Raw genomic sequence first — 14,799 nt, 5'->3', positions numbered from 1 at the left:
TACTAACACGCCATTTACAGGAGTACTGCGGTGAAAATAATATGTGGCAATGAAGTCACTATAAATTCACACACACTCGCGCACGCACAACGCATCGACCCTGCTTTACACTGCTTTCTCTTTAAGAGGACAGATAACGGCACAGACACAGCCCTCACTGCGTCCCTGGCCACTATTCTTAGCAAACCCGGCCCGGACAGAGGCCATCAAACAGCAAGGTGGCGGGTCCCCGAATGTTCTGCCCTGGCACTACTGGGCTGTTTGCAAGATAACAGTAGACACAAGAATATTTCACCAGTGTCATTGCTAAACAATGTAATATGACAGCATCCATGAAACCGATTAGCATAAATCAACATAATACCCACTTTACAGCATTAGTATTGAAAACTTTCATCTTGAAATAGTAAGAGGAGAAAGACAACGTATGATGAATTGTAATGATTTTGCTGGAATGTTACCAGATGACTATATAAGACGCACATGTCGACGGAGCCACGCACTAACATACATATGTCAACATAATAATTCCAAACAGCTTTATTTTCATTTCACAGGCTCCGTATGACTACATGCCTGGTTTCCCAACCATGGCTAGTGAAAACAAGCCCGGAATTATCCCCACAATTCAAGATGGTTTGGTGACGGGCGATACATAAAAGTTGCCTGATATACCGAAGGCCATTCTGAGGGCCGCACACACCGCCCCTGGAGTTCAAGCGACACATAATTGTACTTCACAAGGCCACCTTCTAAACTGAGGAAGAGGGACAGAACTGCCTCGCCGAGTGGCGTTTTTGGTAGTTGATGGATGAGCTCTACGCTTCAGGGTGATTGAGACAGAGGTCATGTGTCCCTCTGGCAGGGGCAAACATCCTTCCTTTTCTTCCCTCTGCTTAAACCTTCTCTCTTTGTCAATGATCCATCCAATTCTTCTCTTCGAAATGAATTTCTTCAGTGTGGCCAATTGGGAAAATGGCAGGCCTTGAAAGTTGACCGGAGTTTTCTTTAACATGCCCAAAGACGGGACTGGATGTTGGAGCACATTCCTGAGATTTTTGAAACTCCGGAAACCTTGTGATGACACCATTTACTCTTAATTGTATCAATGGGATGCCAGGACTTGGCCATTGCCAAGTAAACCTTCCCAGGATGGGGGGGTGTGGCCCGTCTCCTGGGGTCGTAGGAAGAGAGTCACACGTTCACATTGAGTTTCCCCTGCTGACCCACACTTGCTGGGCACAGGCAAGTAGACAATGGCTAGGAGGCCCTCACCCAGGCTCCGTCTCCTCCTCCGCGGCCACCACCCCAGTCGCCAAGGCAGGCAGGCAGGCAGTGCTGCTGTCCCTGTGCGCACCTCCACGATAAGAAAAGGGTGCTATGTGTGGAGTCAAACTACATCCCCGCGGTGCTCAGAAGCGCTTTCACATAAATTTTTAAGCCTTAAAACTCCCCCATGCCATAAAGCATAACCCTATTTAATAGATGAGGAAGGAATGTGGCTTAGAGAATCATGTAGCTGGTCCCCTCCCCCCCCCCCCCCCCAGTATGAACGCCAGCATTTGGACCCAAGAAGGCGAACAGTCTGTGTGGTTAAGAACTGGCCTGCATTGATTGCCTTCTCCCTCCGGAGGACGTCTGTGCCTGTTTAGCAACAGTAGGAATTAAGCTAAGAGGTGTAATCCAGTTAATAAGTAATTATTGAATGCCAGCTATGTGCTCAATACTGAAAAGAAAACAATAAGAAGACAATTATACATTATTCACTTTTTTCCCGTTGCTCCCACAACCTTAGCCTCCCAATCGGTCACTTTTAGGAGCCGAAAAAAAATCCGCACTCGATCGATCTCTTACTCTTTCTCTGCTTCGGCAAAAAACCCGTTATTTTGCTACTATGTTGATGACAGTGAGCAAAGAAAAAATAAAATACAAAGACGGCTTAGGTGCTTTCATTGGCTCGCCATTTTTTGTTTAACTTAGACTTAGGTGCAAGCCACGCCAGAGACCAAAAACTTGGCAAGTCCGAAAGACAGCCGGCCATCACCCAACACATCCTGGCTCCTGTTCACTCTGTACATGATGGGGGGCGGTCGTGTTCTGTAACTCTGGCATGTGTTTTCAGCTTTGAATTTCTGATAGTGGAATTCAGCTCATCCCACCTCTCAGATCACCCACTGGTAGGAATTTTGGTTGGTCTTGCAACACGGCGCGTGTCTTTTCTCCATCTCTAAATAATCTTTAAACCGCCTAAAGCAGCCCCTTCACCAACAATGTGCTTCCATTCCCACCAGTCGCCGTCAAGGCTAGGTCTCTGCTAACACAGCAGATACAGCCAAATCACCTTCATGATTCATACAAATTGTTACATGGCACAGACACAGAATCTAAGATTTATTATCAAGAGAGTTGAAATAATCTAGTGGATGGGACAGGCTCTGATCTGACGTTGATGTGTACACATACAGGCATGACTTTCTTACCAGTTATGGAGAGGAGCAGATCAGTTGTAATCCAAGGGCCAGAGATAAAAGTAATTAAGTTATTAGGGGAATCATTTCAATCACCTAGAAAGTTCATTATGCCCGATTTTAAGATTTGCAAAAGTTGCAATGGCAGGATTGATGATTTATGGGTTATTGGCTATCAAACAAGGATAATGAAAATAAATGCATTGATTTGTGAATATGTATGCCAGCTTTATGCATATAAATAGACTTTAAAAATCCTATTGTGTTTTATGGCTGCACATAAATAACAAAACAACCTCATGACTTGGAAATAGGGTATGTGCATCTTAAACGTTCCAATCAGGCATCTTGGTTTCCCCATTAAATTCTCCCGTTAATGCCAGTCTATGGGTGAACGCGTCCCTCCTGGAGAAGATACAAGAGGAAGTGAGATCAGTGCTTCCAACCATGAATGTGCTTAGAAGTCACCCAGGAAACCTGTTAAAATGCAGGTCCTGACTCCACGGAGCCAGAGTGGGACTGCCAGTATCTGTTTCTAACCACCGCCCCCCCCCCCCCGGTTGATGCTGATGTTGTTGGCTCATGGTCCACCCTTTGGGCAGCAAGGATTAGATTTCTCTGCACTCCCTAAGGTCTCACCTCCACCTGAACTGGATGGAATGATCCAGATGCAGAAGAGAAGAAAGAGAAGCTATGGCTGCCTAAGGAATAGTATTTGCAAAGATGTCTGAAGAATATATTTAAGGAAGCATGATTTCGATAAAGCATGATAAGCTCCTTTCGTGATTGCAAGGTTCTGAGATGTTTGTTTAGCTCTGGGACCTCCATTCCATGAGGCTTCCTGCTCATTCCTCCACCTTTCAGAGGGCTCTAGATTGGAGGAACAGACTCGTATAATAAAAGCTAGTTTTACTCACCCAGCAGAATGGACGAACAATATATATCACCGAAAAGCAAGGATAATTTTTATATACCTCTTCTTCTCCTCCTGCCCTTCCTTCTCTTCTTTTCCTTCTTCTTCTTATGCCTTTTTCGGGTAGGAAGCGCTTTCTAAGTGAAAGCTCCCAACGGCACCTTTTTTGGAGGTAGCAGTGTGTAACTTCCTAGATAGAAATAGCAGTGACCGCACTGTGTTGAGAACAGCCCCGGATGTCGGTGCCCTCCAACACTGCCACCTTCTTGTGAAAACCGGCAACCAGGTCACCAAATCACGGGGCTCCCCAAAAGACACATCTGAAGCCCATAAACTAGTCAGACTGCGAATCCATTCCTTAGAGAGTCATTTATGAGCATACAGATACGTGATAATGATTAAAATGGTACCGAAGCCTCGTCTCATTTAAGTTTAACTCTTTATTCCACCTCTTGTTTTCAAAATGAGTTGCAATGAATTTTCATCGAGAAATGCAAATGTTAACATTTTTTTTCTATTCCCACAACCATAAAACAACTTAACATCAAAGTCCAGTTTTTAAGAATCAGTTACCCAAGGGCAGGCAAACAATTTTGTTAAAAATGCGTTCACTGATCTTATGAATCCAAAACACCAAACCAATATTTTATGAAATTCTGTAGCTCCAAACACTCAACTGTGACACGGCATACCTCCTTTTCTGAACGACTACAACCCTACTGAGAAAACCGTTTCCAAAGGTACAGGCTGCACCAAACAAGGGAAGATTTATATTCAATTTTAAAGGAGCAAACTACCTATAAATCTCAAACTTCCAAAGCCACTAAATGAATCATATTCGTTAAACTTTGGCAATACCCACATTTTGCTCACAAAACACACACACACACACACACTTTAATTTAAAATAAGGTATAATTTAAAATACTGAACTTATGCAAATAAATACTGATATAAAATTTAGCGTTTGAAAGACCAAGAAAAGTAAATAACGTCACACTCTATTTCTTAATCCTAGTGTAACAAAGCATATTTTTCTTCATAACCCTAAACTTTTTCCAATTTATTGGTAAAATTTCATTATTTCTTTAATATCCTCAAATGTATTTATTTCGCAAAGGTTTTTTCTTCTAAAAGTCTTCCCTTTTTATCTTAAAATGCATGACTGCCAGGAAGTTCCAATGTTATCTCAGTATTGGCTTTTATGTTGATGAATATGCTTCCCTTTCTTTCTTTCTTTGTTTATATAGAAATCACATGATATTGTTTTCCTTTCTTTTTGATTAAAGTGTTATATTTGATTTTCCAGGAATAAAGTAGCTCACACGAACCAAAGTAAGATAAAACTTTGAATCTGCAAAACAACCAGATGGACCAAGCAATACAGAAAAGCTCCAAATCAACAGTCGCCATAAATCAGTTTTGCCATTCAAATTCACATTTGTGATGCAATTTATTTTTTGAGAGAATTTACAACTATCCAAGCTTCACTATTTACTAGGTAAGGCAGGGATCTGAGTGCAGGATTTATGTCTTATTAATGCCTTTTATAACCTATTAATTCAGACAACTTATAACATATAAACAATCTGAGCTGCATTATCGCCGCGTGGATTCAGACCCTGAGTCGGGCGGAGGGCTGGCTTTCACGGCCCCTTTCCTGCCCTGAGACGCTCTCATGAGATCAGGATGCTCCGGCGGGGGGGGGGGGGGGGGGGGGGGGGGGGGGGGGGGGGGGGGGGGGGGGGGGGTGGCGGGCACACTGCAGCCTGAAAGAGTTAGCCGAAGGTCTGAAATGGCCTTCTCTCCCCCCACCCCCGAAAACTTTGCACTTGGAGGAACCAGAAAGCAGTACGATGTTTTTTATGGTATCTTTGTGATTACAATTCCATTCAAAACTCAACCTACTCAACCCCATTTCTTCTTCAAAATGGGGCGTGCGTTCATGTTTCTAAATTCTGTTTCTCCAATGCAACCCCATTATCCTTTCTCCCAGGGTCGTGTGGTTGAGGTTCGGGTACCCTAAATGTACACGACAATGGTATTTCTTCCTTGAAGACGGGGAGTCATCGGCTTGGGCGGGATGCGCTCCTGGATGTCAGGGCCCACGTGCTTTTCGGAAATAGCTTATATTTCTTTAACCCAGGTCATATTTTACATTTAACATTTATTACATTTAAGGTTTTCCTAGCAGCACGGAACAAATAGAACGTGGTGCTGCCTGACCGTTTTCTTTGGTTTCTAACAAAACGAATTTACACGGTGCTGTTTTGTTCTATCAGTGATACAAAAAAAAGGAATGTTTGGTGTTTAATTATATACATGTGATATTCAGCAGGTACTGGGAGTGATATTTTAAGCTCCCTCAGCTTTGTTTCAGGTTCGAGTGTATTAATTCCTATGCAAATCATTCTGTGGCAGAGTTCACTGTCACGCTGATGCTGGGAAAAGAGACTTCCATATATTAGTAGAAAGAAAGAAGAAATTCTGGGAAGATGTCTGAAGATTCAGAGCGCAAATCAAGGCAAGGCCTATGCTAATGCCCCAAATCTTTCTCCCCCCAAAACCTTGTAATACTAAACAACACAGAGCAAACTCATTGCGTAAGGGCAAGTGGGGCTAAACTCACGTAAGAAATGCACAGCACGGACCACATTCTCAGAATCGTGGACAGCAGCCACTGGAGGTCCGCCACGCTGGAGATGATGGTACCTTGGGTCCAGTCCACACCACGTGGCCATCCATCAAGCAGACTTGAGTTTTCATTTCTAACATAACTTCTGGGAAGGGAAACAGGAAAATACACAGAGAGGTGTGGATATTTTTTGGGAATCTTCAGAATATTTTTTAGGTCACATGTATGTGCCTAATCAGAGAAAAGATACTTTGAGGGCCTTCAAGGACCATGAGGTCTATAGATGTTACCCATTCATCTCCTCTCGACCCTACTCCAAACTCGGTCTCAATCCCGCAATCGGTGATTGATTAAGCAAAACTTCTGAGCCTTGAAATGATAGCCAGGGTGAAAATTTCAGCAAACTCTGAAAGCGTCAAACAGACGTTAAGTTCAAATGGTGGGACGGGTGGGAGGTAGGATGGGAGGGGGAAGCGGTGTGAGAGGACAGAAGAGCAAAACCAGGGAGATGCCCAGCCCTTTCATGCCATCTTTCTGCTCCTGGGAGCCCTTCTGCTAAATCCCCTCCGGCAGCCATGGCTGAGAGGGATGGAAAGTTCCAGGAGAACCGTTCACCAAAAGCTTTTATGGAATCACCAAAGTTAAGAATACCGGCTTCTACAATGAGGGAAAATATTTAGACACCAAACGTGTGATCAATTCCATCTTTCTTCTCTTCAGAGACCCTTCAGGAAGGTAGAAAGAGCTCACCTGTGTGAGTTATAGGTCTCTCAGTATGTCACCGCACAAATGAAGCTGCCATAAAGCCAGCCATTATATGTTTCAGAAACTCCAGTTGATTTAGTGCAATGGTGGTCTATATGACGCTGTTTTAAAAAATAGTAATTATGTTTGTGAAAATAAGATGATTCCTCTCTTGTGAAAATTCATATGGCCGCTCTTTCTCTGGCTGTAACAGCTGAGGAAAAAACAAATGCCTTTTTTTGTTTCAGTTTTCTTTTCCAATAGTAATTTATGACTCTTCTACATTGCCCGAATAACAAGTGACTTTTCAGACGCAAAAATAAAAATATGTGTGTTTTTTTTAAGCCGTTAGTATTTCCAAGAAACGACTTGGGAACAGAGATGTAGTTGATATCGGAGACATCGATTTCCCAACTTCCTAATTTCGGTCTAAAAATTCCAGAAAAGAAGCCATGTTTTCAATTTTAAAGAAGTTGTTGGCCTCTGGTAATATTTCCTCCAAGCAGAAGGTGGTTTCCTCGTGTGAGTTTCCAGCACCTTTTCTCTCTGACTCCTCATCCACTGCTTTGCATGGTCGGTACCTGGAAAAGTAGGCTTGAAAGTTAATGCCAAAGGGCACCTGACCGAAAAGAGAGCCTTGCCTTTGTACAAGACAAAACAAGCTTTCTTTGACCACCTGGGGACCTCCAGAGCTCGTTGTGGATGGACCCACACGTGTTAGCCATGAGCTCACCGTAAGGTCATGTGATGGAAGGAGACAATGGCTCTAAAAGGAAGGGAATAAGGTCACAGATCCTCGGATGCCACTGATTGATCTTAAGGACCCAGGTCCACAGAAGGAGAAGAGTTTTCGAGAATATTAACATTTATCACTCACAGGCCATATTTACACCCTAATGGTAGAATTTTCTGTAAAAGATGGCTATATGCCAATCCAGTAAGAGTCCATTTACTTAAATAAATTTCACCATAGAAAGACCCTGAGGGGAAAAATTGTACAAGTCTAATAAATTAAACAAATACAGTATCAGTATAATAGAACGGAACCCTCCAAATGTGTGGCACAGAAATGTCTCTTTACATGTTTGCCAGTGCATTAGCCTTCTAAGCTTTTATAATTAAAAAATAATTATGCTTTGGTACAAAACAGAAGAATAAAATTTCAAATTTTACGTTTATGAGAATAAACTGGAAAGGCATAGCCCTTAAGTATTAACTTTTAATTTCAAAATAATCAAAACTATTTTTTTTTTTTTTGAGAGACAGCGAGTGCGTGAGGGGCAGAGAGAGAGGGAGACAGAGGATCCAAATCAGGCTCGGCACCGACAGCAGACCGCCCGATGAGAGGCCCGAATTCATGAACTGTGAGATCATGAAGTGAGCCGAAGTTGGACGCTTAACCAGCTGAGCCACCCGGGTGCCCCAAACTGAATTTTTATTTTATTTTTTATTTATTTATTTTTTAAAATTTTTTTTTCAACGTTTATTTGTTTTTGGGACAGAGAGAGACAGAGCATGAACGGGGGAGAGGCAGAGAGAGAGGGAGACACAGAATCGGAAACAGGCTCCAGGCTCCGAGCCATCAGCCCAGAGCCTGACGCGGGGCTCGAACTCGCGGGGCTCGAACTCCCGGACCGCGAGATCGTGACCTGGCTGAAGTCGGACACTTAACCGACTGCGCCACCCAGGCGCCCCCTAAATTTTTAAATAAAATCAATGTAAACGTTTCTATAGCTCATCCGTAACTGTCCAGAATCATTTGGAATTCGGTAATTGGTGGCTGAGTGATCGATTTGTGTATTTCCTTCTAAGAGAACACATACCTAAAATCCAATGCCACCATAAGCTTTCTCATTCAATTAACAGATATGAACCAGGACATGGGTATGATGTGGCAATATTATAAATATGGTAAAAATGTTGTCTTTAAGTGGGATCTCCTTTGTCACTTAGCAAAAGCTGGAGACTTTTTTTTTGGCAATTTGGGAAAGCGTAAATGATAACCGATTCTCCTATGCTAAGTGTAAACGAGGTGTCAACGAGGCATCGTTTACATCCAGATGAATAGTCTGTGGCAGAAGAAAGTGAAGCCTCAGCCAGAATTCAGAGTTGCGGGGTCTGTGGTCAATGCATGTTTCAATGCTTCCTGGGGTTTGCAAAACACATGAAACACATGTGTATCTCCAAGCCCAGAGAGTTTAATTGATTTTCTAAATAAATTGGATTAATCCCAATCCTAATAGAACTTCTCGTTCTAAACTTTTTAAAATTTTTCTAAATTTTGTTAATGTTTATCCATTTATTTTTGAGAGAGAGAGAGAGAGAGAGAGCACAAGCAGGGGAGGGGCAGGGAAAGGGAGACACAGGATCCAAAGCAGGCTCTGAGCTGTCAGCACAGAGCCCAACATGGGCTCGGACTCACAAACTGTGGGACCGTGACCTGAGCCGAAGTCAGGCGCTCAACCCCCCGAGCCACCCAGGCACCCCTAGAATTTCTCATTCTAAAGCACACGACACGGTGCACATTATTACTACTGGGTAGTCTCAGAGGAACTGAAATAGGTCCCTTACTGGAAACAAAACACAGATGGGCCTCAAACCCCAGGTAAGCCCCGTGGAATGATATTTCACCATATTCAGTGTGGTAATTTGAATTTTCCGCATGCCGAGGTCAACAACTCAGATGAACCAGGACATTCTGGCTAATGAACCCTTGATTTGAACTTAGCGTGGGTGTTTAGAGACGAGGAGTAGGTAAGGTTCCCGAATTTCTCATTCAAGAGCCTCTTTTCCCAAACGTCCTTCCTTATGAACCTGCGAGTATCCCTTTCTACCTTGAGAACGCAGCCCTCAGATGATCTGCTCCGTGGGTCTGCCTGCCCGAATGACGCTGGGAAATGCTAGCCGAGTTAACTGTGCATTTTGGAGAGAATTCCTCCCACTGTCATTTATCAACCTCCTGCTTTGTCTCGATGACGCCTCAGTATTCACACAGTACTAGCACATTCTCATGGATCTGAAAAGGAAGTCAGTTTGCCAGGGATAAATAGATAACTCTTTACCCTGAACCCTGGGAGTGGATGCTCTTGTATCAATCTGTGTGCCCAGGTGCATGGAAAATGTATGTGCGTCTGGTATGAGACGACAGCCAAACAATGCCACCCTGAACTTTCCCACCATGATTTGCTACCTGTCCCCCAAAAACCTAGAAACCTGGGCTCTGGCCAGAAGTAAACGAGCAGAACAAATGAAAGAAAGAAATAACGTCTTTGTAGTATTTATAGTCTGTAGTCTAAGTAGAAGCAGGAAATACCAGAAATTTCCAAGAGAGGGGCTGTTTCCAGGAGATTTTTCAGACTAATTTTGCATAACCGCATTTGCTTATCCAAGGGGCTTAGACAGCTTGAATGAAGCATCTGAACTTCTGGGTGCTCATTTGAACCAAAGCCAAACCCTGAACTTTTCAGGTTTCCCTGTCATTAATCAAAATTTCAAAGATCAATGGCAGGCAATGAATCAAGTATAATGGCCACCATCAATTGGGAGTGGCACCGGGGGAATCGCCGGAACACGGTGTTGGATAAAAATCTGGCCGACTTTGACTACCAAGTGAATCAGTGCTGCGATCTGGTACCGAGAAAGCTGACCGCGTGCGAGAGGCACCCTGCCGTGGAGAAGGAAGGAGAGGCTTCCAGAGTTCCAGAGCTCACTGAGCAGGGACCTCAGAACACCTGGGGGGGGGGGGGGGTAGTCCTGGATGCCTAAAATGTCTCGTGCTGCCCTGACACCTTTGAGTCCTCACAGGGCACCTCACCTGCCCTCACCAGACACGCCCCCCACCCAGCAGGAGAGCCTCCCCACCCAGCTAGTTTTCCCTCTCTGCTGAACCAGCTGCACACATCCCCACCCCAGTCCACGACTAACTGGTCCACCTCCCTGACGGCCCACAGAACGATTCCAACAAACCAGTGATGTCCTCCCGCGGGAACCAGGGGGCACGTTCGCCTTTCGTTACTACAAAGCCTGCTTCCCGCAACCCCTGCTGGTTCTCCCTGCTCCCTCGTGCAGCCCCCACGTGGCCTCACGTGGCGTGCAGCGTGTTCTTCGGGGGCTGTGGGTCTGCTTCATTAATAAACTTCTGTTTGATGTCAGTCCTGAGCATTCTGCACTTGGCCGTGCGATACCATTTAGGGAGGGGGATCGTCCTCTCCCCAGTGAGGTGAATAGGAAGCAATCAAACTGGATGACGGTGTCAGTAGGCGACCCTTTGGAGGACATTTGTAGAAAGGTTCCAGAAATAAGAGCCGGAGAAAATCAGTTGCCCGAGAATATTTGACACATGACTCAAATCCACCCTTGTGTGATGTTTGTGTTCGTGCGTGTGTGTTACGCACACACAAAGGAAAATGTGCATTATCAAGGAATAGAGCCTGTGTCAGGCACACACCCGCATGCCTGCAGTCCACAAAGCGTGCTCCTGGAACACCGGATCCAAAGGGTATTTAGGGTGTGGTGAGAAAAATATAGGCTTAGTCAAACAACCGTGAGAAATGCTGACTTGAACAAACTTAGACAAGTTTATTATTAATGTGCATTTCAAACCATCAAACTTATTTGAGGTCTAATGTTCCAGAACAATATTCCAGTAAATGTCAGTCTATAAAATGACATTTGGGCTTAAAATAACTTTTAAAAAGTAATAGAACATATTCTTGACCCTGTCTCCATGATTCGCCATAAATAATATACTTATTTATTTGACATCAATTAAAAAGGAAGTAAAAAAAGAAGTCATTGTAAGGTATTCATGAAAAACTTGTTTTTCAATTCTACCTCTACTGCTCCCCCTGCTAACTCCTACTATTCAGCCACTCAGAATCCCAAAATAATGAACACTGCTCTCTCTCTTTTTTGTTCGTTTGTTTTTGTTTACTTTTTTTTCCCCTTCTCTTCTGGTACCTTTTTCTCAGTGATAGCCATATGAATACTTTTAGACTCATATTAGGCCTAATAAAAAACAAAAATAACTGAGCAGGAACTTCGGAGTAGTGTCTAATGAAAACATGATCTATAGGCAGACACAGACGCATGTTAGTAAGTATTTTAATATCTGGTTTAGAAGTTCCAGTCTATTGTTATGTGAAATACATGACTCATCGTATTTTTTTTTTTTTGCTTAAAATGAAATTACAGAATGCTCATTTTAAAACTTCATGATTCGCAAATTTTCCGAGGCAATATTCTGGAGAATTCTCCTACTAAAATAATGTTGAAATCATAGATTGATTAGATAGATAGATAGATAGATTGATAGATGATGGATGATAGATAGATAGATAGATGATAGATAGATGATAGGTAGGCAGATAGACAGATAAATAGATAAGCAAATAGATGGATGGATAGATAGATAGATAGATAGATAGATAGATAGATAGATATAGATAGATAACAACAAGCCACATGGCAAAGAATGGAGCCATGTAAGTGGGGAAGGTAAGTCTGATATGCTAGACTACACTGAGATCCACTTATCGTCAGGATAAATACCATTTAAAAAAAAAAGATCTGGGGCGCCTGGGTGGCTCAGTTGGTTAAGCGTCCGACTTCAGCTCAGGTCACGATCTCGCGGTCCGTGAGTTTGAGCCCCGCGTCGGGTTCTGGGCTGATGGCTCAGAGCCTGGAGCCTGCTTCCGATTCTGTGTCTCCCTCTCTCTCTGCCCCTCCCCCATTCATGCTCTGTCTCTCTCTGTCTCAAAAATAAAAATAAAACGTTAAAAAAGTTAAAAAAAAAAGATCTAAAGACATTTCAACACAAATTGGTCAATTTAATTTTAGATAAATTTGTGTATTTTTTTTTTAATTTTTTTCAACGTTTATTTATTTTTGGGACAGAGAGAGACAGAGCATGAACGGGGGAGGGGCAGAGAGAGAGGGAGACACAGAATCGGAAACAGGCTCCAGGCTCTGAGCCATCAGCCCAGAGCCTGATGCGGGGCTCGAACTCACGGACCGCGAGATCGTGACCTGGCTGAAGTCGGACGCTTAACCAACTACGCCACCCAGGCGCCCCTAAATTTGTGTATTTTTAATGATTAAATTTAAATTGATGTTTTTCCAGTTTGTATCCTTACTATCATTGATTAACAACGAGAATAATGCATACAGCAGAATTAGTGCATAAGAGCAGTTTTACAGCTACAATAACCCAGTCATTCAGAAATCACTAAGCAAATACCATTAAACATACATTATGCTAGAAATTAGGGACAGAGTCATGATTCAGACATAGTCCCTTTCTTCAAAGAATTTATAATCTATTCACACACTATAGAAAGAAATCCCTTTGATTTCACATATATCATATTTGATGTTGATTCCAGGGGAAATTTCCTTAAACAACTTAAGGAACATATAATGTTGAATTTATTTCAACCAATAGTTCTGGTGTCTTATTTCAGCCAATGGTTTATACAGAGCCATTCCAAATATATTTGTACCTGGACAAGAAAAAGCCAATGCAAAAGGTGACCTCACTAAATTCTTACTCACTGAGATTGTCTCCCAAACCACAACCGCAATAAGGAAACAACCAGCAATTAAAATGTCCTTTACCTGTGGCGCAGGTTGGGGTTCCACAAATACTCTCTTACTAGCAAACCAGGAATTTTGACACATCTCCAGCAGATTGCATCACACACACACACACACACACACACACAGAGTCACAAAACTGACAAAAAGGGAAAGGTGGAGACAAAGAAAAGCACACCTCCTACAACAGTGAGGAAACGTCTTGCAAAAAGACAGGACCTCGTCCACCTGACTGACTCCACCCTCGGGAGTAAGTGTTCGGCACAGCAGGAGCAGGTCGTGGGGAGGCGTGCCAGGCTCCCACACCACGACCATCGCTAACCGCAAGTGCCTCGCGTTATTGTCTGCGTATTTGTCTCTTGCCCTAAAAGAGTATGAGCTTCATGATGAAGTGTGAATCAACATAGCAGTGAAAAAGCCAACGGTGACACAAAATGAAGGCAGAAAAAAGAGATGGAGAGAGATTAATAACTCCGACTTTACCAAAGTGAGTCATCAATCACCCACCCACCAGAGGTCTGCTGTGCAAGGCCTCGCCGGCGGGGGTCCTGCCTCGCGAGGCTGAGGGGGTGCTGCCCTCTTTGGTTTCTGCCTGGACAGGGACCTCTAAGGGTGTGCAGGGACCACAGCGCCCCAACCACCCAAGGGGAGGGCTGGCGGCCTTTGTCGGCCATGTGCACAGCAAGCAGCCCCCACCTCTCTCCTCGGGGCTGGCCCTCCTGTCCGGCCCTCTCTCAGGCAAGAGCAAAGATGCCACATTCCTTGGGATGGCCACCCACGGGAATTTGGGCAGCTCCACGAGCACGCTACCCGAACTTCTGTGCGGTAACGCAGGGAAGCTTTGGACTCAGAAAGTCCTGGACTCACCTGATGGCGTGACTACTTTGGCCTCGCTACTCATCCTCTGCCCACCGTCTCGGGACAGCACGAGCATGGAATCCCAGGTATGTAAGCTCGCAATGTCATGGGCATCTTCGATATTCCTATTGGCCGCTAGAGGCTTTTACCCGCTGTAGAAGCTGAAGCCTGGAAAGGTTGGGCAGGATGTCTCTAATATTACTGTCAGTCGTGACAGGAACAGAAATAAATGCAGGTATTGTGGTTTCCGTGTTGGCAATCAACATAAATTTTTGTCAACAACCCCTACGCCATCACAGGGCCCTTATTCATGCAAATTAGTTTCTGATAGTTTCGTCCACCATTAAATAACTAATATGGGCTGAGTTCAACATCCTCAGACAAAAAGAAAAAAAAAACTCACAAAAATGTGAGTTCATTGACATGGCTAAAATATGTTGTCATTAATTTTGATAGGAATGATTTCCAGTGGGCTGAATCTAGGGAAATGGTTGATTAAGTAGGAGAGGTAACAGAAAAAAATATGTCTAAGTTGATATGAGAAAGGACGTGGAGGGAGAATGTGGGGTGAAAGAAGAGGTTTATTG

This window comes from Prionailurus bengalensis, chromosome D3 (genome assembly GCF_016509475.1).
Source record: "Prionailurus bengalensis isolate Pbe53 chromosome D3, Fcat_Pben_1.1_paternal_pri, whole genome shotgun sequence".
NCBI lineage: Eukaryota > Metazoa > Chordata > Mammalia > Carnivora > Felidae > Prionailurus > Prionailurus bengalensis.
This window is presented reverse-complemented; position numbering follows the sequence as displayed.